This window comes from Neofelis nebulosa, chromosome 3 (assembly GCF_028018385.1).
Source record: "Neofelis nebulosa isolate mNeoNeb1 chromosome 3, mNeoNeb1.pri, whole genome shotgun sequence".
NCBI classification, from domain to species: Eukaryota; Metazoa; Chordata; class Mammalia; order Carnivora; family Felidae; genus Neofelis; species Neofelis nebulosa.
Window position 1 is genome coordinate 83,523,876 of NC_080784.1, and position 25,413 is coordinate 83,549,288.

The following is a 25,413-nucleotide window of genomic DNA, read 5'->3' on the forward strand; positions in this document are numbered from 1 at the left end:
ATCATCAGTTTGTTCTCTATTGTTAAGAGCCTATTTCTTGGTTTTTCTCTCTCTTTCCCCTTTGCTTATTTTTTGTTGTTGTTGTTGTTTATTAAATTCCACATGTGAGTGAAATCATATGGTATTTGCCTTTATCTGACTTATTTCACGTAGCATTATACTCTCTACCTCTATTCATGTCATTGCAAATGGCAAGATTTCGTTCTTTTTTAAATGGCAGAATAATATTCCAGTGTGTGTGTGTGTGTGTGTGTGTGTGTGTGTGTGTGTGTGTGTTTTATCTTCATATCTTCAATCTTATATATATCATATCTTCTTTATGCATTCATTAGTTAATGGATAATTTGGCTGCTTCCATATCTTGGCTATTGTAAATAATACTGTTAGGGGGCATGTATCCCTTTAAATTAGTATTTTTGTATTCTTTGGGTAAATACCTAGCAGTGCAATTGCTGGATTATATAGGGTGGTTCAATTTTTAACTTTTTTTTTTTAAGTTTTTTTTTAAATTTATTTTTGAGAGAGAGAGAGAGTGGGAGAGAAAGCAGGAGAGAGGCAGAGAGAGAGAGGGACAGAGGAGACAGAGAATCTGAAGTGGGCTCTGTGCTGACCACAGAGAACCTGACGTGGGGCTCGAACTCACAAACTGTGAGATCATGACCTGAGCTGAAGTTGGATGCTCAACCAACTGAACCACCTAGGCGCTCCCAATTTTTAACTTTTGAGGAATCTCTATACCATTTCCAGAGTGGCTGTACCAGTTTGCATCCCACCAACAGTGCAAGAGGGCTCCTTTTTCTCTACATCATCACCAATACCTGTTGTTTATTGTGGTTTGGTTTTAGGCATTCTAACCAATGTGAGATGATATCTCATTGTAGTTTTTTTTTTTGTTTTTTTTTTTTTTAGTATTTATTTATTTTTGAGAGAGAGAGATCGTGGGGACCGGTCAGAGAGAGGGAGACCCTGGATCAGAAGTGGGCTCTGTTCTGACAGCAGAGAGCCTGATGTGGGGCTCAAACTCATGAACCACAAGATCATGACCTGAGCTGAAGTCGGGCACTTAACAGACTGAGCCACCCAGGTGCCCCTCATTGTAGTTTTGATTTTCATACCCCTGATGATAAATGATGATAAGCAACTTCTCATATGTCTATTGGCCATATGTATGTATTTGGAGAATGTCTGTTCATGTCTTTGATCCATTTTTAATTGGGTTTTTGTTTTTTGGGTGCTGAGTTGTATCAGTTCTTTATGTATTTTGTATACTAACCCTTTATCAGATATGTCATTTGCCAATATCCTCTTCCATTCAGTAAGGTTTCCTTTTAGTTTTGTTGATTGTTTCCTTCACTGTGCAAAACTTTTGTTTTGATGTAGTCCCAATAGTTTATTCTTGCTTTTATTTCCTTTTACTCAGGGGACCTATATAGAAAAAAGTCGCTATGGTCCATGTCAGAGAAATCACTGTCTGTGCTCTCTTTTACAATTTTATGGTTTCTGGTCTTACATTTAGGTCTTTAATCTATTTTGAATTTATTTTTGTGTATGGTGTAAGAAAGTGGTGCAGTATGTTGCTGTCCAGTTTTCCCAGCACCATTTGTTGAAGAGACTGTCTTTTCATTTGGATATTCTTTCCTGCCTTGTCAGTTGACCATATATAATTTTGGGTTTGTGTCTGGATTGTCTATTCTGTTCTATTGACCTATGTGTCTATTTTTGTGCCAGGACCATACTATTTTGATTACTACAGCTTTATAATGTAACTTGAAGTACAAAATTATAATGCCTCCAGTTTTGTTTCTCTTTTTCAAGTTCACCTTGGCTATTCAGGATCTTTTGTGGTTCCACACAGTTTTTAGGATTCTTTGTTCTAGTTCTGTGAAAAATGCTGTTGGTATTTTGAAAGGGATTACATTAAATGTGTAGATTGCTTTGGGTGGTATAGACATTATAACAATATTTTTTCTTTAAGAAATTGTTTTTAATGTTTATTTACTTTTGAGAGAAAGAGAAAGAGACAGAGGCATGAGCAGGGGAGGGGTAGAGAGAGAGGAAGACACAGAATCTGAAGCAGGTTCCAGGCTCATGAACTCACAGACTGCAAGGTCATGACCTGAGCTGAAGTCGGATGTTTGCTTAACTGACTCAGCCACCCAGGTGCCCCACAATATTTTTTCTTCCAGTCTGTGAGCATGGAATATCTTTCCATTTCTTTGTGTCATCTTCAATTTCTTTCATCAGTGTTTTATAGTTTTCAGAGTATAGATTTTTTACCTCTTTGGTTAGGTTTATTCCAGGTATCTTATTATTTTTGGTACAATTGTAAATGGGATGGTTTTCTTAATTTCTCTTTCTGATGCTTCATTACTGGTGTATAGAAATGCAACAGATTTCTGTATATTGATTTTGTATCCTGTGACTTTACTAAATTTGTTGATCAGTGCTAGTAGGTTTTTTGTTGTTGTTGTTGTTGTTGTTTTTGGTAGAGTCTTTCTATATAGAGTATCATGTTATCTGCAAATACTGAAAGTTTGCTTTCTTCCTTGCCAGTTTAGATGCCTTTTATTTCTTTTTGTTGTCTGTTTACTGTGGCTAGGATTTCCAGTACTATGTTGAATAAGTGGTGAGAGTGGACATCCATGTCTTATTCCTGACCTTAGGAGAATGGCTCTCAGTTTTTCCCCATTAAGAATGATGTTAGCTACAGGTTTTTCATATATGACTGTTATTATGCTGAGGTATGTTCCCTCTAAATCTACCTTGTTGAAGGTTTTTATCATGAATGAATATTGTACTTTGTCAAATACTTTTTCTTTGTCTATTGAAATGATCATATGATTCTTATCCTTTCTCTTACTGATATGATGTATCATGTTGATTGATTTGTAACTATTGGGCCATTTATTCCTTGCAACTCAGGAATAGATCCCACTTGATTGTGGTGATTGATTTTTTAAAATGTATTGTTGGGGGGCGCCTGGGTGGCTCAGTCGGTTAAGCATCTGACTTCAGCGCAGGTCACGATCTCGTGGTCTGTGAGTTCGAGCCCCGTGTCAGGCTCTGGGCTGATGGCTCAGAGCCTGGAGCCTGCTTTCGATTCTGTGTCTCCCTCTCTCTCTGCCCCTCCCCCGTTCATGCTGTCTCTCTCTGTCTCAAAAATAAATAAACGTTAAAAAAAAATTTAAAAAAATGTATTGTTGGATTCAGTTTGCTAGTATTTTGTTGAATATTTTTGCATCTATGTTCATCAGAAATATTGGCCTGTAGTTCTCTTATTTTATTGTGTCTTTATCTGGTTTTGTATCAGGGTAATGCTGACCTCATGGAATAAATTTGGAAGTTTTCCTTGTTTTTATATTTTCTGGAATAGTTTAAGAAGAATAGGTATTAATTCTTCTTAAATGTTTGGTAGAATTTGCCTGTGAAACCATCTGGTCCTGGAATTTTGTTTGTTAGGAGTTTTTTTTTTTTTAATTTTTTTTTTTTTTAACGTTTATTTATTTTTGAGACAGAGAGAGACAGCACGTGAACAGAGGAGGGGCAGAGAGAGAGGGAGACAGAGAATCCGAAACAGGCTCCAGTCTCTGAGCTGTCAGCACAGAGCCCGACGCGGGGCTCGAACTCACAGACCGCGAGATCATGACCTGAGCTGAAGTCAGACACTCAACCGACCGAGCCACCCAGGCGCCCCTGTTAGGAGTTTTTTGATTACCAATTCAATTTATTTGCTGGTTATCAGTCTGCTCAAATTTTCTGTTTCTTTCTGTTTCAGTTTTGAATGTTTGTATGTTTCTAGGAATTAATCCATTTCTTCTAGGTTATCCAATTTGTTGGCATATGGTTTTTCATAATATTCTTTTTTCTTTATATTTTTTAATGTTTACTTATTTTTGAGAGAGAGATTGAGACAGAGTGCGAGTAGGGAGGGGGAGTGTGGGGAGAGGGGGAGACACAGAATCTAAAACAGGCTCCAGGATCAGAGCTGTCAGCACAAAGCCTGTTGTAGGGCTCAAAGCCTTGAACCGTGAGGTCATGACCTTAGCCGAAGTCAGACACTTAACCATTTGAGCCACCCAGGCGCCCCTCATAATATTCTTTTATAATTGTTTGTATTCCTGTGGTGTTGGTTGTTATTTCTCCTCTTTGTTGATTTGGGTTATTTGGGTCCTTTCTATTTTTTTTCTTGTTAAATCTGGCTAGAGGTTTATCAATTTTATGGATTTTTTTTCAAAGAACCAGCCACTCACTCTGTCTCGGAAAGTTTCCACTGAAAAATCTGCTGATAGTCTTATGGGGTTTCCTTTGTATATTTCCTCTTTTGTCTTGCTGCTTTTAATATTTTTTTATCACTATATTTTGCCATTTTAGTGACATATGTACAATATGTCTTGGTGTGGATCTGCTTTTGTTGGTTTTCTTGGGGATTCTCTGTGCCTTCTGGATTTGGATATCTGTTTCCTTCACCAGATTAAGGAAGTTTTCAGCTATATTTCCTCAAGTAAATTCTCCGCCCCCTTTTTTCTCTCTTCTTCTTCTGGGACTCCTATAATATGAATGTTGTTACATTTGATGGAATCACTGAGTTCCCTAAGTTTAGTCTTATTTTGAATAATTCTTTTTTCTCTCTTTTGTTCAGCTTGATTACTTTCCATTACTCTGTCTCCTATCTCATTGATTTGTTCCTCTGCTTCTTCCATCCTGCTGTTCATTCCATCAAGCATGTTTCTCATTTCATTTATTAAGCCCTTTATCTCTGCTATATTATTTCTTGTTTCTGTGTTAACGGTCTCACTGATGTCCTCCACTCTTTTTTCAAATCCAGTGAGTATCCTTATGATCATTGCTTTAAATTCTCCATCAGACATTTTACTTTTATCTGCTTGACTTAGATCTCTGGCCATGGCCTTGTCCTATTCTTTCATTTAGGACAAATTTTTCTGTCTTCTCATTTTGTTTAAGTCTCTGTCCTTTTTCTCTGTGTTAGGAAAGTCAGCTACATCTCCTGTTCTTGAGGGTAATGGCTTTATGAAGGAGAGATTCTGTAGTGCCCTGAAGTGTAGTGTTCCCTGTTCCTCAGGGTCTTGTGCTTCTGGGAATGTTTTCAATGTGTGCCACGTGCACTCTGCTGTTGCATCCTGACCACTTTATCCTTCGGGCCAGTAGTCTGCAGAAGCTCTCTTTGACTGTTGTGAGCAGTGTTTGGTCTCTATACTGAACGTGGCTCATTTTAACTATGTGTGCTCTGTTCTGCCCATGAAATGAGACCCATTGCCACTTCCACCAGAACTGAGGCCTTGCAAAACCCCTTGGCTGGGAGACATGGTGTTAGCAGGAGTTTGGGCCAGTATTCTAAAGGAGGGGACTTGTCATACTGAGACCTAAGCAAGCATGACTGGGAACAGCAGTTCTACCAGAGCACAGGAGAGGCTGGGGGTGGCACTCAGTGTAACCAAGTTAGGTAGCAAGTGTTGATGCTGTGCTTATTTATGTAGGTGGCTCTGTGTTTATGCTGATGGGTAGGGGATGGAAATGGCACTGGCCAGTTCCTTTGTTCCTATAAGAGTCTCTCTGTGAACATTGTCTCTCTGGGACACACTCCAAGAAGAGCAAATAGCCTCCCCACTGTGTGCCCCAGCACTCCTCAGATCGCTGTTTCCATGCTGTATGTCTGCTGGGTGTTTGCCCTGCATTTTCTCCAAGAGTAACCACAGTGCTCTCTGAGTCCTCCCAGAGCCAAGCATGCTGACCCTCAAAACTCCAGGCTTTAAGGCCTGATGCTTGTAAGAACTCAAGAAATTCATGCCTTTTCGCTTTCCAGGACAATTGCTGTGGGGATTCATTTCACTTGTGCACTACCCTGTATGTCAGTCTGTCTCTCATCCTTGGCTGTGACCATGGCTCCCTCCCCACTGCAGTGGCTATGATCCATTTATCTCCCAAGCCTCATCTCCACACTTCCTACTTTCTTCGATATGGCTTCTTCTCTACTTTTAGTTGGGGGGTTTGTTCTGCCAGTCTTCAGACGATTTCTGGGGTATTTAGGATGATTTGATAATTATCTAGTTGTGTTCATGGGACGAGGCAAGCCTAGGGTCCTCCTACTCCACCACCATTTTCCTTCCCTAGAATATATTTCTTATTATACACTGCTTCATATGCATGCTGTGAGAAATAAATGAGTCAGTTTTATGGAGTGCTTTGTATAAAGGGGGATCACTCTTAAACTTATGTGAAAAACACTCTCAAAATAGGTTACCTGGGGGAAAGGCAAATTGAAAGATGAACTGGATATACACAAATACATACATGTACACTTCTTTTCAGTACTGAAGGAAATTAGTAGACCCAGAGATAAACAGATTGAAAATATCATTTTGTAATACAGTTTCTTATCTGTGGCTGAATATTATGGTCATTAAAACACAAGTTTAAAAAATGGGTTCTAGGATCCACTGATCTACTTGATGAATTATGTGTAATTATTGCTTTGTTAACCAGTGTGAACAGAAGGTTATTGCAGTTGAAGGTCAAAAACTTAAAATAATAAATTCAGTTCAGGAAAAGCATGTTAATAGAGTCCAGAATGCAGTATTTTATCTGTTTAAAAATGTGAGCCACATGATATACCCTAATCTTTCTGTATCGGCTGACTTTATTTCTTGTAGTCCATAACTATACTATAGCTTCTTGCCTTCCCAGAATAGCTAAAACAATTTTTAACAATGCTGTGAAACTTACCCTACTAGATGTCAAGGCTTATAAAAATTAAGTCAATTTGGTACTGCTGCAAGTTTAGAAAAATAAGCAATGAAACTAACTAAAGGACCCAGAAAAAGACATGTGCATATGTAGAACCTTGGGATAGGACAGAGGTAGCATTACAATTAGTGGGGTAAGGATGAACCACTTAACAGTTCTGAAATAATTGGTTATCCATATGTAAAACATAAAATCAGACTGCTGTCTCATAGCTAAAAAGATAAATTCCAGTTTTATTACAGACGTAAAAATGAAAAAGTTCAAAACCTAAAAGAAGACATAAGAAAATATCTTTATGTCATATAAGGCAGAGAAAGCATGGACAATGAAAGGAAAACTCGATGTATTTAATACATTAATGTGAAAATTTTTTGTATGGCAAAAATAACATTAGTAAAATGAAAGGACATGCCACTAGCTAGAAGATAGTTGCAATTGCAATGATACAGTGCACATCATATATGAAGAATTCATAAATCAATACAGATAAGCAAGTTAACAGAAAAATGAACAAACCATATTACCTACCAGACAATTCATTAAAAGAGAAAACTGAATTACCAATCAATGTATGAAAAATCTTTAATTGGGGAATTGCAAATTGAACTAAGATCCCTTTTTTGTAGCCATCCATATAGCAAAAATTAAAAATGTCACAATCCCAAATTTTGGTGGAATTTTTTATGGAAATGTAAATTGGCACAGAAATTTGTAGACTATTTAGGCAATATTTAGTAAATCTAAAAATGTATGTATATCATGACCCAACAATTACACTCCTGGGTAACTTTCACATATATGCTCTGTATCAGTCTGGGTTTATCTTCAAGGTACAGAGTCTGTTCTAGCTAATTAAGTAAGATGGCATTTATTAGAAGTAGATTAATGGCTTTATAATTATTGAAATGGCTGAAAACTCTAGGTTGTGGTTTCAGGAATGACTCCCCAAGATCACAACCTGGTCAACAAAGGAGCTGCTGCTCCTCTGTGATCAGGAAGCTGCTGGTTCCAAAACCAGATTGCTGCTATCAGGGTCAGTAAGTTGTCACAGGAGGTAACTGTCATAATCAGAAAGCTGCTGCTGTTACTACTGGGTTCAGATCAATGCCATGCTTGTGATGATCCACATCACCAAAACAGATAACTTGCTCTGGCTCTTGACACCTACAAAGCTCATGACTAGCCACTGGGACTCGGCCAACACATAGTCCGTGATCACACAGCAGAAATGCGGGCTGTGCCTCACTTCTCCCTCCCAAATCTAGAGTTCATCTGATTGGCAGAATAGAAATCACTTCCCGAACCTAGTTGTAGAGGAGAAGGGGAATTGTTTTTATCTGTCTAGTGTCTGCATGTGTGAATCTCAATCTGCAGTATACTACATTGCACCTCTGTGGTTATTCAACACACAAAAATGCCCTTCTTCCTTGACTTAGATTTCCAAACAACAGAAAACAAAAGCTTAACTCATTTTTTCTATCACTCATACAAATAAAACTCACTCATCTTCCCCTAATGGGGGAAAACTAAAGTCCCATCAATCTTTGCATGTAATTCTGGGAATTATTCATTCCTTCTTTATTTCAGTTACGATTCTATCTTGACATCCAGTGACATATGAACTAAGTTGTCAGAACTTTGAATTTTTATGAGGTTTATCTTCTATGTACATCTTATCTTCTAGCATACATCTGTCTTACAAAGATATTCAGGGTAACTGTCATCCCTTGTTCATCAGGTCTTATCAGTCTGATGTCATCCATGTAATCACCAGGATGACCTCCTGGGGAAAGTAAGATGATAAAGGATTCTGTGACTAGACCTGGAAAGTTAATTAGCCTTGAGGCAAGATGGTAATGGTACATACCTATCCCTGCCATGTGCAATTGAAGGGCTTCTGTTGTTTTCTGTTTACTGGGATAGGGATAAAGAGTTGCTAGATCTATAGCTGCTAATCAGGTGTTTATCAGAGTCATTTCTAAATTAAGCTTGCCTTATGAACTGAATGTAACCCCCCAATATTTATGTGTTGAAACACTAACCCCCAATGTGATGGTATTAAGAAGTGGGTCTTTGGGGAGTTAGTTAGGTTTAGATGAGGTCATGAAGGTAGAGCCTCATAATGGGATCAGTGCCCTTGTAAGAAGAGGAGGAGACTAGAGGTCCCTAATGTGAGGATCCAGCAACAAGGCAGCCCTTGATAAACCAGGAAGAGGGCTCTCACCAGACCCTGAATCCATGGTCACCTTGATCTTGGAATTCCCAACCTCCAGAACTGTGAGAAATAAATGTCTATTGTTAAGCCATCCAGTCTATAGTATTTTGATATAGCAGCTCAAGCAGACTAAGCCAGTTTGGGATAATCCACTATTATTTTTTTAAGAATGTCTTTTGCACAACCTAAATAAGAGAGTTAAAGGGGGATGTGATAAGAATCACCATTCTTATATCTTTCAAATCTTTGATGGTAGCATTAATTTCTGTGATTCCTCCTAGAGATTTGGTATTACCTTTTGTTTCCTATTGTGGAAAGGAGCAGTAATTCCAGAAGCTTCGCTTGACTTTCCTACATATATAATACATCACACAGGTCAGGAAGCTATTGTGAGAGTTCTTCTAGTTGTCATTTTATTCTTTTTCTTTTTCTTTTTAAGTTTTATTTATTTAAGTAATCTCTACACCCAAAGTGGGGCTTGAACTCACAACTCTAAGATCAAGAGTCATATGCTCTTCTGATGAGCCAGCCAGGCACCCAGTATTGTCATTTTTTTTAAGTCTGCCTACAGGAATAGGAAAATAACTATAGGATGTCTTCAAGAACATGCTGGGTCCATTGTGAGATGGACTTGAATCAAAATTCCATTTATCACTTGACACTAATAAGTCCCCTTCTTAATAGTTAACCACAGTGGCAGTATAGGGCCCCAGAAAATAGCATTTATGCAGAGCCAGCATGCAATAATTCCTTAAGATATGAGTAGTTCCCTTTTTCCAGGGTACAATTATACCAGTAAATGTCAACAGAAAGGCTAGGTTCAATATTTATAGGATGGACTTGGGGCACCGTCTTGGATTTCTTCCTTAGGTATTCCTGGTTTCTTCAGTCATGGGGTTCTTGTGCTTAGATCTGGGAACTGGGTTAGAAACATTGATTTTCTATAATTTTCACTTAGGTGAAGCCTCCATTTATCAGCCAAAAAAGTTTTTTTGTTTTGGTTTTTGTTTTCGTGGGAGATACATAGAATAGATAAAACCATTCTGACTGTCACTGGAGCCCTGCTTTCTATTGAATAGATCTATTCTTTAATCTCAGATCATTACTTACTGCTACATGGTTTCTGCTACTCTGAGATGGCCTTATCCTTATTTAACTCACGATTCTATTTCTAGGGAAACATCTACTACCTTGATCTCTCGTCTGCAAAAGAATGACACTACAGTGATCTTCAATGTTTTGGTAAAGAGAGGGTCCTCTGAATCCTTTGAAGTCTCACAGGTAATGTGTGGGTAAGTTAGTCATTCATGTTAAATTTTCCCCAACTTTCCTTTCTCCAAAGTCTCTGCCTTGTATCAAGGAATTCTTAGTGCCTAACTTTAGTTAGGCTACCAATACTTTAGTTAAGGCTACCATTGAGTTCAGGTTCAGTTAAATAATTGAGCAAACACTTTAGGTTACTCCCAACTGTGAACTGGAATACTGAATCCAGATTCTCTAGTAAATACATCCCTGTTGATAAATTTAGCTTGAATGATCATTCTCAGAATTCATTCCCACAATTCTCTAGACTTTTATTAATACAATTTAACAAAATCTCCACACTATTTTGTTATCTAAGGTTTCTCTTCCTTAGTCATACTTTGTACATACATAGGATGTGACTCTTTGACTGGAGTGAATAAGGACTAGAAGGGTGGACCATAAGAAGAATTAGCATTTCTTGCAAGGTAATTATGGTAGATGCAGTCACATTTGGTCTTTAAGCATGGCAGATTTATCTGACAGAGGTGGGGGGGGGGGGGTAACTTGCTAGACTGGAAAGTTCAGTGGGGCTTGTATGTTCAGATACTCAGACATCTAAATCCATTCAAATGTTCCATTCCAATTCACCGTGTACCACTGTTTCCTAATTAATGTGTTTTTATATAAGAGGCCAAATGAGGCTGAATTTAACCTAAGTTGTATTTTAGCAACCCGCCTCATCTGATTTTTAGTTACATCTGTCCTGCAGGTACAAGAGGTAAGGCGTTCATTTAAGGCAGTTGTTCTCGGACTGGTTCCTGGACCAAAAGTATTATCATCACTTTAAAACTTGTCAAAAACGGGCATCCTCGGGCTCTGCCTTAAATCAACTGAATCAGAAACTCTAAGGGTTTGGATCCAGCAGTCTGTACTTCAACAAGCCTTTCAGGGATGCTTATCCATGTCACAGTTGGAGAACCATTTTTTTAGGGCCCTTGTAAGAGTTCTCTGATCCTTGGTGCACTGAGTTAAGAATTTAAAATATGGAGCTTGTCCTTCTCCTCCTCTGCTTCCTCCTTAACTCTTGAATGCAGTTAGAATTAGTCAACCCACCCCACATTTTGTTTATTTCTCATTCTCACCTAAGGGGCTGTGCAGCAGCCACCTGTCCTGCCAAGCCTTCCCTTTAATAGGTATTTCATTCTTGGCAAGCCTAATTTATCATCTATTGCCAAGGGGATTATCATAGCTTTCAAAGCCATGCAGGTGAGATAACCAACTCCAGCAGTCCATTTCTTAGAAATTCTGTTGTGTGCTGCCATACCTGATACTAATTACCTAATCTTTCAGAATTCTATTGCAGAGGACAGAATCCACTGTAAGTAATTTAAGCAACTGATTTATTACTGACAGAGAAGAATCTAGTTGTTTGGGAGACATGAGTTTCATACAAAACTTGGCAGCTTTTTTAGGAAAAAAAAATACAGCATCACAAATACAAGATTTGGTATGAAATTCAAAATTTATTCATAATGAGAAAAGAAATTGCAACAAATTATGAATTGTAAAATTGTAAAAGCTGACATTTACCACAAAGATCACAAAATCCAGTAAAGTAGTATAATATTTTTATCAATCAAATACTTAATGTATTTTTTCTACATTTTTTTGCCTTATACATGCTTTGATTGCCTCTTTATTTAATAATAATTTTGTAGTGTCACTTTTATAGAGAGAATAAGAAGATAACTTAGTCCTTCCTTTGTTGTAACTGTAATTTTGTTTTATTATCGATAGTTTAGAAAATTTTTTTTATTGGGGTGCCTGGGTGGCTCAGTTAAGTGTCCGACTTCAGCTCAGGTCATGATCTCATGGTTCGTGGGTTTGAGCCCTGTGTTGGGCTCTGTGCTGACAGCTTAAAGCCTAGAGCCTGTTTCAGATTCTGTGTCACCCTCTCTCTCTGCCCCTCCCCCACTCACACTCCGACTCTCTCTCTCAAAAATAAATAAACATTAAAATTTTTTTAAAAAAGAAAATTTCTTTCATCCTTACAGCTCATTATTGATAATTACATAAGTTTTTAGAATTATTGTCACAACTGGGAAAACCACTGTCAAATCTCTTTCCTGTATAAACTATAGGATTTGGAAGTTTGCTACAAATTAGCTTCTGGCTCTGTCGGTTTTAAACTTACTCCTTTGCTACTCACTCTTATTATGGTGATAATAAGATCAGTAGGACAATTCTAGACCTCAGTATGATCTCCGGATCTGTCCCCTCCTGTTACAAAGGTACGTCTTTTAACCCAATCTAAATATATGCCCACCTCAATTTCTTAATTGGATCTCAAAAATGCCTAAGGCCATTCCATCAGCTCTAGAAACAAATGTAACTGAGGGGAAGTTTGAGAGGGAAGAGATAATAGCCTTGATTTAGAGTAGTTGAAGTATCTTACTTTTGCAATTTTTATAAAAACACCTACCAGCCAGCCAAGGGCCCCTGTGCAGTGAGGATCTCTGAAGCTTAAGCTTCACGGTAAATCCATCTCTAATGATAGGGTAGTGGATGGAATTATTAGTAAGATGAACAGACTCTTGGTTGAGCTTTCGGGTATGACGTCCAAAGTCTCACTACAGAGCAGATTACTGAGGCCAGCTCTTTTCTGATCAGGAAGCTGCCAGCCATAGAACCAAACCACCCACTACCTTGAGCAGGAAACTGCCACAAACAGGAAACTATCGTGTCATCAGGAATCCCTTCCTGCCAGTTCCAGACCCACAGCAGGTCTGTAATGATTCACACTGACAGAATGGATGCACTGTGCCCTGTCTCTGAAACCTCACAAAATGACTATACACTAGGACCCCTGCCATCTCTGTCTATAAAAATCCAATACCTCTATGACCATGCGAGTGAACAGCAGCAGCATAAATGACAGGCATTTAGTGTCTATCTCACTTCCATGCTGAAAACCATTCATGACTCCCTTTGATTAGCCAAATCTAAATCATATGTGGATCTCTTGCTATAAGGAAGGCTGATAAATGTAGCTTCTAGGTATTTAGATACTGATTTACAGAAGGAGACACAAAAAGGAACATTGGGTAGATATTGCTCACTGGTGTACTGAATGAAAAACAAGACATGTAATAATAGCTAACATTTATTGAATACTTACAATGTTCTCATCCAAAAAAAAAAAAAAAAAGGTGGAGGAAAAAAAACCAAACAACTCTGTTTGTCAAAAGGAGAATGGATACGGGTTCGTGGGTTGTTCAGTCAGTTGGGCGACCGACTTCGGCTCAGGTCATAATCTCGAGGTTGGTGAGTTCTAGCCCCGCATCGGGCTCTGTCCTGACAGCTCAGAGCCTGAAACCTGCTTCAGATTCTATGACTCCCTCTCTCTCTCTCTGCCTCTCCCCTGCTCATGCTGTCTCTCTCTCTCTCTCTCTCTCGAAAATAAATAAACAGTTTAAGAAAAGGAAAATGGATAAATTGATTATTCATATAATAAAATGCTATTCAAAGTTAAAATGAATGAAGCTACAGGATTCGATAGGAATATCTCCTACAAGTATAATGTTGAGTTTATTTTATTTTTTTAAAGTTTTTGATTATTTATTTTGAGAGGTGGGGGGGGGAGGGTCAGAGAGAATAGGAGAGAGAGAATCCCAGGCAGGCTCCGTGCTGTCAGCACAGATGCCTATGTAGCCCTTGAACCCACCAACCGTGAGATCATGACCTGAGCCAAAGTTGGACACTTAACTGACTGAGGCACCCAGGCGCCCTATAATGTTGAGTTTATAAGAAGCAAGTTACAGAATGATTCATGAGAATGATAGTGTTCATGTAAATTCCAAAGCACAGGAAACCTATACAAATAGATATATATGTAATAAAAGTATCAAAACAGGAGGGGCCCCTAAGTGGCTCAATGGGTTAAGCATCCAACTCAGGTCATGGTCTCACTGTTCGTGGGCCCAAGCCCTGGGTCAGGGAAGCTGCTTGCAATCCTATCTTCCTGACTATCTCTCTGTCCCTCCTCCACTCTCTCTCTCAAAATAAATAAAGTTTAATATATATATATATATATATATATATATATATATATATATATATGAATAATCACCAAATTTGGGCTGGTGGCTTGGGAATGATACATGGAAGTAGTAATTACTAGAGTTACGGGATTGTGTCCAGGTTTGTTGCTGCACAGTTCAATGCCAGGGGACACCCTTCACTTAGAATACAATGTGTCCACCTCCGTGGGAATCATTCTTATTTCACTCTAGGAAGAACAGTGCCTTCTGCATAACAGTTGCTGGACATGCCAGCCTCCAGTGTACTGGGAATGCTTTATGGTTTTTAAGTTTGGTGAGATGGGTATACTAGTATTCATTTTAATATCCTCTATAAATTTGTATTTATAAGAAAGTTCTTTAAGAAAATATTCTATGAATTATAATACAAAGTTCTAATTCTGTCTATGAAATGCTGTGTAACCTGATCTGGGAAAAATCATTTTTCAGACCTATGAATTCAATAGTTAAGCTCCACTTTGCAGTTCTTATTCTCAGGATTTTTTACTGGAAGGCTAGACACATACCATTTTTTCAGTGGTAGTCCTCATTTTAGCAGTTCTTTGGCACTGATGGGCCAAAAGAGGCTAAGAGAGCTAACAATAAGTATGTGATAAGTGATCCAGCTTCTAATGAAAATTTTTAAGAACTGACTCATGGCACATTTACTAAACACTTTGAGGTCATTGATTTTCATTGGCAGTGCTGCTTGGACTCAGGATTCTGATAATTGAAAAATAATTTTTTAGTTGAATTTTTGTTCGTATTTTGCACCTTCACCTAAAATACAATGATAATCATTACTAACATTTATTGAGTACTTACTATGTACTAGGCACAGTTCTAAGTGCTTTATATAGACAATCATTTAAAACCGACGCCTATTTTAGGAGATAGGTACGATTATTATCTTCATTTTACAGATGAAGAAGTTGAGTAATAAAGATTAAAGAATGTATCTTAGGTCACATGGCCAAAAAAGTGATAGAGCCGAATCCAGATATAGCTGATCCAAAAGCTTGTAATGTCCTATCTCTAAGACACACTTCCCTAAGTTCTTTCTGACAGCTCCTCACTCAGATGGTGCACTTCCCCCTAACCTCACCTTCCAGATTAATGCACCTTAAATATTTAATATCATAGAAGATATAATTCACATCCAACGAAGAAAGAAGTCATTCTGGAATATCAAGTTGAAGATTTGTCAGTTGATGGAAAGAGAAAATTCTAATGTTATTCTAGAATTCAATAAAATTTATACACACTCACACATGTATTAAATTCTCTTTCAAATGAGGATTTCTGAGTATTAATTTCATATTCACATAGTCTGGTGAATATAGCCTCTTACAAATTTCAAGTCTATCTCTCATTGTGTTTTGCAGTTTGTATAGCTGATTATTTGACTACTTCTGAAATTATTCCCCAAAGCTACATCAAAGAGCCCACCTCAAACATTACCATCTAGTACACTGATCAGAGAGTAAAACTTCTGGCAAGTAGCAAAGGGTGTTCGTGGAAATATTATGTTTTCAAAAAACAAACAAATATAAGCAGTGAGACCTAGGGTGCTAGGTCAAAGCTTTGAGGTATTTTGTGCATCATTTTCATGGGTGTGGGTCAAAGACATTCTATTTTAATCGCGCATTTTAGAGACATTAAAAATGATTTCTCTGAATGCTGACAGCAGAGGAAAACTCACAGAGGTCCTTTACACTCAACCTTGGCCGAGCAGCAGTAGCTGGGGGGAGGTGAGAGGTTGCTGTGGCAATGACCTGTATTACATAATGCCTCCCGTCTGTCCACAGATGTGTGAGTTTGCTCACATGTTTTATTAGATTTTTATTACACTTTTATACAACTCCAGCCCATCTGCATTTGCCAGCCGGGCTGCAGTTTCTAAAATACCTAATCCATTAGTTATTCCATATATGCAGATATATATTGACTATGTTCTCTGACCAAGTCTCTAGTGCCATTTGGGCAATACCCACACGTTGTATGGATATAATACAAAGGATTTGTAGGGTAGGCATTGCAGGCCTTTTGATGATGATGATGACGATGATGATGATGATAGTGAGACAACGGTGATGTCTGTCTGGATCAGCTCAGTGCCAAAGGCTTTAAATGAGAGTGAGTGTTCTGTGGTAACTTTAATCCTATTCCAGTCCACTCATGATTGGATCTACAAAGAGGGGAGACAGAAAACACAACAACAACAGCAGCAATAAAAACAAAACAAAGAGTTCACACTAAATTTTAATAGACAGGGTGGCAGAATTGAAGCGTTCTGATGAGAACCTCTTTTGGGCTGCAGACTGCTGACTTCTCCTTGTATGCTCACATGGTGGAAAGCAGGGAGAGGAATGAATCTCTCATGACTCTTAAAAGGGTGCTAATTGCATTCACAGGGACTTAGCCTTCATGACCTCATCTAACCCTAACCACCCCCCACCCCCCAAGGCCCCACCTCCTAATACCACAACATTGGGAAATAGAGTTTCAATGTGAATTGGGGAGGGAGGGGGGACACAAACATTCAGTCCATAGCAAACTCTATATACATTTTTTTTTTTACTCATAAAATTGTTTTAAGCATATTTGTTCTTTGCAGCCCCATCAATAATTTGGCCTTGAGAGAACTGGAACAAGAGTTATGACACCAATGATAATAGCACCTTCATCAATTTGAGATGTCACTACCACTTACAGTTTGGCAAGCCTGGTATTAAAGCGAGACCATTTGTCCTCTACATGAGAAGAGCACTGTGTCTATCTTGCTCACACCCCAGCTCCCAGCATGATGCTGAGTATGTGGTAGGCCTTTAATAAATGTGTCCTGAGTAGATGATGGGACAGATATAGATTTTAATGGGGTGTGTCTTTTCCAGCTGGCTCGTAGTTACTGCGTGCTTGCTGACTGAATAGATTTCTAGTCTACTGTCAACTTTAAATTTTGTGGTAGAATTTTAGTTAGTCATAACCATCATTTGTCATGAAAATGCAATCTTGGAACTTCTCTGAGAGCCTGAGAAAGCTTCATATTGTATAAGAGATTCTATGCTGGATAATAGTGGCTTTTCTTAGGCTGGATTATTCATATGGTTAGTTGGAAAGATCTGCATACTAAAGCAGGATGATTTTTATCTCTTGATTTCAGGATAGGATTTGTAGAAGACTGATTTTTTTTGTTGTTGGTGGTAGTGGTGGTTTTTACTTAAACTCAGAAAGCTTTTGGGTTTTTAATATCCATTTCTGGCAGCTCTCTCTCTTTCAATAGATGGAGTGTCTCTTCTTTCATAGTCACAGAAGGAATTGTTTCATTCAGATGCCATTTGTGAATATAATACATTTTCACGTTGTTTGTCCCATTTAAAAATGTGTTTCACATATATTGGAAAGTCAAGAAATAATGTCCTCTCTTTTATATTTTAGCATGTGCAAAACTCATCTTGGTGTTTTTTCAGTTTTGTTTAAAAGGAAAACAACAACATCGAAGACATCATGAAATAGCATTCATTTGGCGTGCGGGTCCCTGGCTTTCTAGTTCTGACTCCATGCTTCTCTGTGCCAAATTCAGTCAGAAGGGGAGAAATAGTTTGCAGGTGTCATGGAATTCCAGTGTTTCACTTGCACTGGGTAACCCTGGGGAGGAGAATTTCCATATATGTAGCCAATGTTGATTTGTCTAAAGAAAGCATCCTTGAGTCTCAGGCTGAAAATAAGGTATTTGGTTGTATGAGAGGATGAGCCCAGCAGTTGGTAGCCCAGCAGGAGATTCTTCCCTGAGAAATTGTGATTATTTTCACATGCAAGGAGAGAGACACATGAATATCATTTTCAAACCTCTATCGGACTAAACACGCCAACCAGAAATACATCTACCTACATCATTTTCAAAGAAATCCAGTGGGGGCTTTGACAGCATGTGAGCTATTTCCATTGACCTTCTTTCACTGAATGTTTCTCACACTTATTTGCTCTCTATTTTCATGTTTATAAAACGTGTTCCCAAGCCCTTTAGGATAAAATCAACAATAGTGCCCAGGGCTCCAGCTAGAGATTCCCAGTGGGAGGGTCTGAACCTTTTGTTCCGGGGGATCTAATAGAGTGCGAAGCTGACACAGAAATGGGAGGACCATTCAGCGAAAATTAAAGTCTTTGTCCCTTCATTAGTTGAACTTGAACTTCACATTTCTGAAGTTCTACTAGGTTACTTTCCTCTAAAATTCTGATTTAATCAAGGTGAACAGGGAAGCTCATTAAAATCTTTCTCTTTTAAAGAGATTGCAGAAAAAAATCCCATTTGTCTGGTATAGCTAACATTCCTGATTTTTTAATGAAATTTTTGAGAAATTGATTTGAATCTCAAGTGTACATTATTCTTAATCATTAAAGAAGGTTACTGGTTTTTTTTTTTTTTTTTTTTTTTTTTAATTCTGTGAGAGACTTCATTTTATTTATCAGTTTACTGACTTTCTCAGCCTTGTTGGGAAAGGTGGAAGGTCAACAGTTGGGCCTTTATGTGATTAATGAGCTAATGTGATTAAATAAAATTTATTTTCATTACCTTTCATTTGGGGAAAACATGAAGGTGGGAGGAAAGTTTTGACAGTAAGTTTTATTATTGATCTCTTGAGTTTCATGTCAGACTTGCTGCATCTTATTTCTAAAATGAGCTTGTTTCTTGCTTCAGTTGACAGAAAAAGGTGAGAATTATTAAAATGCAATGATCAAGGGTATGTAGATAGGTGGCTTGGGCATTTCTGTGACCTGGTCATACAACTCTTTTGTGTTTCCAAAATGCAACAAAAACTTATTGTCAAAGCCAGTGAAACTCTGAGATTCTAATAAAACAGATTCTAACCATGACGTAGTATCTTCTTCTTTTCATTGAGAATGGAAATTTCTCTTCTTTCTCCCTCTTTTACTGCTCCAGTCATCAAAACATGATCTCAGTCCTTCCCTATGCAAAGTGAAGAATGGTATCTTTTGATGTTTTATTATATTTTTTACATAACACACAACTCCCTATATTATTTGTCTCTGAATGTACAATATCTTGCTGCACACGTGCAGGAAGTAATAAAGACTCCATAAGACCCTCCGATTTTAAGTGAATTAGACATGTAATAGGCTGTTACTGTTTTATTACTCTGATCAGAGCAGGTGTTTAACGTAATGGTAGTGAATAGGGGAATGAACTATGAACATGCCATTGGGTAAATTGACATCAAATTCAGATTTTATTTATTTTTTTTAATGTTTATTCATTTATTAATTAATTTTTAAATGTTTATTTATTTTTGAGAGAGAGAGACAGAGTATGAGCAGAGAAGAGGCAGAGAGAGAGGGAGACCCAGAATCTGAAGCAGGCTGCAGGCTCCGAGCTGTCAGCACAAAGCCCGACACAGGGCTCAAACCCACAAAACACAAGATCATGACCTGAGCCAAAGTCAGATGCTCAACCTACTGAGCTATCCAGGTGTGCCCAAATTCAGATTTTATTTTATTTATTTTAAAAAAAATTTTTTAAAACGTTTATTTATTTTTGAAACAGAGAGAGACAGAGCATAAACGGGGGAGGGTCAGAGAGAGAGGGAGACACAGAATCGGAAGCAGCCTCCAGGCTCTGAGCCATTAGCCCAGAGCCCGACGCGGGGCTCGAACTCATGGAGTGTGAGATCGTGACCTGAGCTGAAGTCGGACGCTTAACCGACTGAGCCACCCAGGCGCCCCCAAATTCAGATTTTAAAAAATGAATTTATATACACTGACTTATCTTAAGCCAAAAAGAAAACAAAAAACAAAAACAAAAACAAAACCCGCCAAACCAACAAACAAAAAGCTTCAGAAAATGTTTGGGGGAATACCTTTATCTGCCTATGGCAGACTCCTGTGGGAATAAAAAGGGGAATAAAGCGTAAGGTCTGGCTCAAAGAATCTACTTATAATGGAGAAGAGATATTGAGTTATAAGCAGCTGTAGCAGGAGGCAAATTCTGCCATTTCTTCTGCCTCTACTCTGATTCTACCCAGAGACCCCCAAATTCAGATGCCTACAAGGAGCATGCAGGTAAAAAAGATCAGTGAAACCAGTGAAAGCGGTAGCTAATTGAAGGACATTGTAAAGGTAGCCATTGCTTTTCAGTTCCCTCTCATTATTGCCAAATGAAAGCATGAGACCGGTGTTGTAATATCTTGTAATTTTTCAAAAGAAGCTGGAAATTGATTTTTTTAGGTTTATTTATTTTTGAGAAAGAGACAGAATGCCAGCGGGAGAGGGGTAGAGACAGAAGAAGACACAGAATCTGAAGCAGGCTCCAGTCTCTGAGCTGTCAGCACAGAGCCTGACGTGGGGTTCCAACTCAAGAACAGTGAGATCATGACCGGAGCTGAAGTTGGAGGCCCAACCGACTAAGCCACCCAGGCGCGCCGGAAATGGATTTTTTTGGATGAAATTTCCCAATTTTTACGTATTGTCAGATAACACTTTTTAAAAACATTGTGTAGGGCAACCAAAGCTCATTTGTTGGCTCAGTCCAAAGCAGGCTGCCATTTGTGATCTCTGCCTTTCTCCCTGTCTTCTGGTTGACTTCATCCATTCCCATGGGGTTTATGCCTATCACTTCAAATTAGATATGTTTTGATAGCCATTGGTGCTTGCTGGTCCCACTTGGGTAACTTCTGAGGACACTTCTTGGTCTCTCCACCGTTGTCCTTCCTGCCCTGAGGAGGTGTTGGTTCAAGTAGCATTGATCATTGTTGAGGCTGGTCTGCAAGAAGTGTGTACAGGATGTCGAAGGCATGGAACAGAGACTCACCTCGCCTGCATTTGCAGTCCCAGTGAGAGAACACTGACCTCAAGCCCAGCTTGGGCTCATGGGGCTTGGCTGGGAAGGACACCAGTCTTGCGCCAGGTACTGAGAAAAGGCTTGTGATTCTTTTTTTTTTTTTTTTTTTTTTTTTTGAGAGAGAGAGGGCACAAATGAGTGAGGGCAGAGAGAGAGAGAGAGAGAGAGAGAGAGAGAGAGAAAGGGAGAGAGAAGTGGGGCTCACCTGAAGGAAGTGGAACTCGTGCTCACCCAAAGCAGGGCTTGAGCTCACCTGAAGCGGGATTCATGCTTTCCCTAATTGGGGTTCACCCAAAGTGGGGCTTGGGTTCACCTGATGCGGGACTTGAACTCATGAGCTGTTAGATCATGACGTGAGCTAAAGTCAGATGCTTAACCAACTGAGTCACCCGGCTGCCTCAAGGCTTGTGATTCTTTAGGCATCCCCTGACCAAGGTATGTATTTCTGATATGGACCGCAGTATTCTCATGGTTAGAACATATACATAACCTTTAATTTTCTCCTCTATGCTAAATTTCCCTCAAGTAGACTCCTCAAATTCTGTAACTCAGAAGTTATAGCAAATAATCCCAAATCTTCAGCTTTCACCATTTTTGTAAGCTGTATACCTGGTGCACACATCTGTCATTGAGCATGTCCAAATTAGGATTTTTAAAATCTCTCTCCAACACACTCCTTTGGTGTTCTCTCTTCAGTGAATGTTACTGCCATCTCCATTCATGCAGTTAAGAAGTGTCTTCCCGTATTGTTTTCTCAACTCTGTGCATAATCAATTAGTAGGTCCTGGTGATTTTACCTTCTACCCTCTCCTTTACATCCTGCACCATGGCCCAAATTCAGATATCCATCATTTCCTGCCTGTAAGATTGCCAGCTTGCACTAGATTTTTTTCTCCAAGCAAGCCATTCTCTTCTCTGCCACCAAAGACATCTTCTAAGATGCAGTTCTTTCATTATTATTATTCTTTTAATTTTTTTAGCATTTATTCATTTTTGAGAGACAGAGAGAGACAGAGTGTGAGTGGGGGAGGGACAGAGAGAGAGGGAGACACAGAATCTGAAGCAGGGTCCACGCTCTGAGCTGCCAGCACAGAGCCCGATGTGGGGCTCAAACTCACGGACCCACGAGATCAAGATGAGCTGAAGGTGGACACTTAACCAACTGAGCCACCCACGTGCCCCTAAGATGCAGCTCTTATTATCTTTTTCCTTTGCTCAAAACTTTAGGGGTAGATCCTTACAGTTATAAAATTCGAATTTCCTAGCTTGGAACACAAGCCCTTACCATCTTGACTTTAGTTTTCTCCAGTTTTATCTTCCATACCTTGACCATAACTATGTATCTCACCCTGCAGCTGCACCTATTTGCTTTTCTTTAAATAAATCAGCATTTTTAACATTTCTATGTTGTTGTACCTGCCATTCCACAGCCTGAAAGGCTCTTTCTGTGTGTGGGGCTCCTTCTCACACTGGGAAAGAATAATTTCTTTGAGAAAGCCTCTGAATTCCTCAGGAGACTTAAAAGTTTCCTTCTCTATTGCCATACTGCCTGGCACATGCTTCCATTATTGGCTCTGATGCATTATATTATAATTTTTTTTTAATAAATGAGTCAATATCTTTCATGACTGTACTGGGTTAACTTCTTGGGAGGGACCAGCTCCTTGGAGAAACTGATGAAAACTATAAGCTTCACTTCTCCCACAGAAAAAACACTTGAAGATACATGCCAAATATCACATGTAATTTCAGAAAAGTCAAGATCTCTTTTAAGTTCCTCAGTGGGCTCCAAATTAAAAAAAATCTTGTCCAAGAAGATAAGTCTTTGAAGGCCAGAAATGACCATTTCCCATCTTTTCATTATAGCTAATAGGTAGTTGTGTTGTTACCTATTGCCACAATACAACTGCCTAACAAACGACCCCAAAACTTAGTTACTTAAAGCAATAGCTATTCATTCACTAGCTCCTCGCTGTGTGAGTTGGCACTTAGTGTGTTTTCAGTTGGGTGTCTCTTCTGCTCTTAGCTCAGTCTGCACAGGCACATGTGGTCAGCCACGTGTAGTTCAGGTGGCTCTGCTTCATCATCTGGAGCACCTCCGCTGTCTTCCATGTAGTCTGTCATCTAGCCTGGCCTTCTCCTGTGGGGTCGTCAGGGTCCCAAGTGACGTAGTACAGGTAGGCAAGACTTGCTAAGGACTAGGCCTAGAACCTCTGCACTATCATCTCTGCTACATTTTATTGGCCAAAGAAAGTCCCAAAGCCAGTCCATGTTCAAGAGGTGGAAAAACAGACTCTCCTCCCTGGTGAAGTGAACTGCAAAGCCACACTGCAAAGAGCAGATAGGCATAGGAAACAGGGCCATTTTTTGTAATCCATCTACCATAATAATACAGTAGTATTCTCAAAAAGTTGTTGAGTAAAATTTGTTAGAAATGGACCCCAAAGTACAGAGAAAACAGATAAGATGAAAAGAAGTGAGGAAAGGCATTCTAAATAATGAGAATGATATAACTTTTATGAAACCTTCCCTCTGTGGTAGGTTTATGTGAAGGGAGAAGTCAGATAAAAAGAAAATAATGTAGTGTTTATTTATGTCATTGTTTACTTAGTCCCAGTATATTCCAAAACAGACTTGAGAAAACTTACTTATGAAAGCAGAAGTATATTAAATATTATAAGGGAAAATCTACATGTACAGTGTTATTTCAATATTAAAGTGTTATTGTGGACTGTAGATACATACTTTGAATTCTTTCATGGACAGCATTTAATACAAAGAAGAAAAGAGCTACATAGTATTCCTATGAGTAAATGAATTAATCTCTGTACTCTGAGGAGAACAATACCTAAATCATTCTTATGGATGAATTTGTCTTGTATTTCCTTGCCTTTACTATAAAGAAAGGGCTTTCTTATCTGTAATCTTGGTCTTCTGTATCAGTTTTAGACCATTTGCTTTTTCTTTCTTTATTTTCTTTCTTTATTTTAATTTTATATTTTTATTTGAGGGAGAGAGAGAGAGTGCTCAAGTGGTGGGAGAGGGGCAGAGGGGGAGAGAGAGAGAGAGAGAGAGAGAGAGAGAATCTTAAGCAGGCTCCACACTCAGCGTGGAACCCATTGAGGGGCTCGATTCCATGGCCCTAGGATCATGAGTGAAAATCAAGAGTCTGACACTCAGCTAACTGAGCCACCCAGGCACCCCATAGAACATTTGCATTTTAAATGAAGAGCAATACATTTCTTCCTAACTGATTTCCTAGAATTTTTAGGACAGTGTTCTCTAAATTTTTTATCCATATCAGTGCTCACTTTGGCAGCACATATACTAAATTTTATACCTGTTATCACTAAAAATAATTATGTATGAACAAAAGTAATTTATTCATGAATTATATATATATATATGAATATATATATGTATATATATATGAATATATATATGTATATATATATATATTTATATATATATATATGTATATATATATATATATATATATACTATTTACTGATATGCACATGATAAAACATAGAATAGAAACTAACATAGGCTTAAATGAGATGAAAAATATTTTAAAACTTATTTTCCTTTGTTTTATTTGTGATACCAAAACCCTTTTCGCTCTCATTAGTGAGAGGTGTGTGATTTAATATGCTTCAGTACTTTTTCTAAATCATGGTTTAAAGCCTTGTGATGTAGTGAAACAAAAATCTGGCTCTGTTTTGAATTTTTGACTGTCTTATCTTAAAAAGATGCTTCATAAGTATTTGTAGATCCAAATGAAAAGAACTCTTCGTTGGCTAGGTTTATAAATCATGATACGCATTGTCCTCCTATTTTTCAATTATGCAAATGCTTGTTGAAATCTTAGTAAAAAATTCATCTTTCTTAATGTCAGCCTATTGTTCTTACAAGCTAATTGGAAGTTACTATATATTGTTATTGTTTTACTAATTGTATTCTAAATCATTAAACTCTTTGATATATTATTAAATAGCTTGAATATTAGATTTCTTAAATAATCTTTTTTTAACCTTCTTTCTTTTAAAGTTTATTATTTTATTTTGAGAGAGAGTGTGAGCATGTGAATGGGGAAAGGGCAGAGAGAGAGAGAGAGAGAGAGAGAGAGGGAGAGAGAGACAGAATGCTAAGCAGGCTTTGTACTGTAAACACAGAGCCCGATGGAGGGCTTGATCTCAGGAACTACGAGATCATGACGTGAGCCAAAATCAAGAATTGGACTCAACTGGTTGAGC

The 25,413-nt window shown here is 38.4% G+C and overlaps 1 long non-coding RNA gene across 2 annotated transcripts in view; it reads left to right on the top strand.

Annotated features, from left to right (window-relative positions):
* Positions 1–25,413, top strand: part of LOC131507028 (uncharacterized) — a 163,543-nt gene that overhangs the window by 42,305 nt on the left and 95,825 nt on the right. For both annotated transcript variants that reach the window (XR_009259276.1, XR_009259277.1), the window contains exon 3: positions 10,153–10,269. This is a non-coding gene — a long non-coding RNA (uncharacterized LOC131507028). The remainder of the gene's footprint in view (positions 1–10,152; positions 10,270–25,413) is intronic.